Source organism: Ovis aries, chromosome 20 (assembly GCF_016772045.2).
Source record: "Ovis aries strain OAR_USU_Benz2616 breed Rambouillet chromosome 20, ARS-UI_Ramb_v3.0, whole genome shotgun sequence".
Classification (NCBI taxonomy): Eukaryota; Metazoa; Chordata; class Mammalia; order Artiodactyla; family Bovidae; genus Ovis; species Ovis aries.
In genome coordinates this window covers 41,034,024-41,036,842 of record NC_056073.1, presented here as the reverse complement: position 1 = coordinate 41,036,842, position 2,819 = coordinate 41,034,024, and the positions used below count along the sequence as shown (strand labels likewise).

General features: G+C 47.0%; 1 pseudogene; it reads right to left on the bottom strand.

The window, feature by feature from the left end:
- Positions 1-246: 246 nt before the first annotated feature.
- On the bottom strand, positions 247-657 carry LOC114109587 (U6 snRNA-associated Sm-like protein LSm5; annotated as a pseudogene).
- Positions 658-2,819: the final 2,162 nt, after the last annotated feature.

Below are 2,819 nucleotides of genomic sequence, written 5' to 3'. Positions count from 1 at the left end.
CACCTCCTTTCAGCTTCTTTTTCTTTTTTTCTTTAACAAAAATACCTTTTTGAAAAAAAACTGTTCTTTTTCCAAAATAATCATGATTAACTTACAAAAACGGGCATGAACAGGGCATCCTCAAAGCATTTCCTTTCAATGTGAAACTTGGCTTCATAGAATACAAACACTGAAAGGTTAAAACAATTTCCATTTTGTTGTCCCCATAAGGCAAAACAGGATCTAGCCTAAGTCAAGGAAATCCATTCACACTTCAGGTCCTTCTCCACCAGGAACCAGCGCTGTTATACCGTTTCCATTTCACAAGATTTGGTCTAATTTAGCCATTCTTCTTCCTTCTGGTGTGACTTCAAATTCAGGGACATCCTCCAGTACCATATTGACAAAGTCATCCCATTCCAGCAGGGTGCCAACAGTCTCTCTATCACTCTTCATCACCACCTGAATTCTTGATCCTACACACTTGTCCACGAGCCCTACAGGGAGCGGCTGTGATGGGCTGGTGGTGGACTTGCAGCTTCTCTTGATGGGGCCACCCCAAGTAGGAGGGGAAACCAGAGAGGAGCAGTCAGTGTGACCCCTCAGGGGTGCCCATCTTCCCCTGAACCCTCCCCATCTTCCCACCTGACATACTGCCTCCATATGGAAAACACCCATATTAGCCAGAGTGTTCAAGGCCCACCAGGTGAGGCCCCCCCAGCCTCCCTCCTGAGGCCCAAATGGACCTCGCACATACGCTGGCTTCCTGCACATCCAGTTAGCTGATTTATCCTCGGCACATGGCTCGGCACCTCACTCCCACCTGCAAAGTATTCTCTACATATTTGGTGATATATAATGGGAATGCTAATGCTTTCATCCTCTCAAAAATCCTCTGTAGAAGATGAGGCTGAAATTTTTCTCTGCATAAATTATCAAAATGAGGCTGAATTGATTGGCGGACTTTCCTGGGGTCCAACAGCTCACGGTAGAAAAACCCTGGACGGAACCCAGATCCTCACATTTCCAGGAAGGAACTTTGCCTTTCCTGCCACATCCCAGCCCACCTGCCCCTCTTGGAGATTTCAGAACACTCAGATTACCAAAATCTAAAGTGAAGAGAAAGTCACTCAGTCGTGTCCAACTCTTTGCAAACCCGTGGACATAGAATTCTCTAGGCCAGAACACTGAGTGGGTAGCCTTTCCCTTCTCCAAGGGATCTTTCCAACCCAGGGACTGAACCCAGGTCTCCCACATTGCAGGCAGATTCTTTACCAGCATATTCTTTACCCAAGAATACTGGAGTGGGTAGCCTATCCTTTCTCCAGCAGATCTTCCTGACCCAGGAATCAAACTGGGGTTTTCTGCATTGCAGGCTGATTCTTTACCAACTGAGTTAACAGAGAAGCCCTGCAGAACTAAAACTACGGATCATCTGTGAGGAAAAAGGCCACTGCTGTGGTATGAAATGCAAGCACAAAGGAGAAACACGGACATTTTCCCCCTGGAGACTATTTGGAAAATTAGACTACATTTGGGGAGAGTAGAGCAGTGTCAGAGTGGTGAACAGAGGCCCATAGGCAGAGTCAGCAATTGCCTTCCCTAAGCTCATTCCAGAGCTGACAAGCATTGATGCTAAGGTTTTACATAAATAGAAGCAGTCAAATAAGAGTTATACTAACTCTTATGTAGCACAAGCAGTTACAAACGTGTGACGTCCTGTCACGTTCGTTGGACCGCATAAAGCCCCCTCATGATGAATCCTGCAATTCTTATTTTTACAGTTGAGAAACCTGATGCTCAAAGATTCCTTGCCTAGAGACACAGAGCTGGTAAATTTCAATTACACTCCAGCCCCGGATGCTCGAGGCTAAGTTGGTGCTCTGTCCAAGTGGATCAGAGCCACCTCCCAAATCCGGTTATGATTGCAGAAGTATAGCCTTGACGTGAGCTTTCTGTCACTTGAAATTAAAAAACAGTCATAATAGATAGTTTTTAACGACTCCCTCCTCAGAATAACAACCCACTGATGTAACCATGGACAGGGAAGCCTGGCGTGCTGCAGTCCACGGGGTTGCGAAGAGTTGGACACAACTTAGCTACTGAACAACAAATAATGGTATGTAGATATCAGGTGTTGAAGATTTCCTGGTGGCTCAGACGGTAGGGTATCTGCCTGCAATGCGGGAGACCCAGGTTAGATCCCTGGGTCAGGAAGATCCACTGGAGAAGGGAATGGCAACCCACCCCAGTATTCTTGCCTGGAGAATCCCATGGACAGAGGAATCAGGCAGGTTTCTATTATACGGTCAGCTCTGTGTCTTTTGAGGGCTTAAGTTTGACTTTTGTGAGGTCAGAGATGTTCCTCAGAAAGGTAACAAAGGTGAGTTTTCATGTCAGGATTTTAAACAGCATATGGTCTAATGGCTCATTCAGTAGATGAAGGATAAAGGCGCTGAAATGTGCAGTCACTTCTCTAGACAACCCTTGCGGCCGACACACCCTGACCTCTGAACCCATGCACAGTAAGTTGTGTGGTCTCAGGTGGTTCTGGGAATTAAAAAGATAACATGCACAAAGTTCCCAGTGCCCCGGCTGGCATAATGTGGGTAATCAATGGCCCACTGCTTTTTATCAGTGACTCACAGTGTGGTATTGGGGGAGGGATGTAAGCAACTGACACTCCCCTATCAGTTATTATAGGACAGAGAGACCTCACCCAGAGTGGAAAAGGGACCAGGCCCCTGAGCTTGGCTCAGTAACCAGCCACCGTCATCTGCAGAGAGGCAGACTGACCCCGAGTCCCAGGTGATACCTAGGATCCCTCAAGGGGGTGTGCC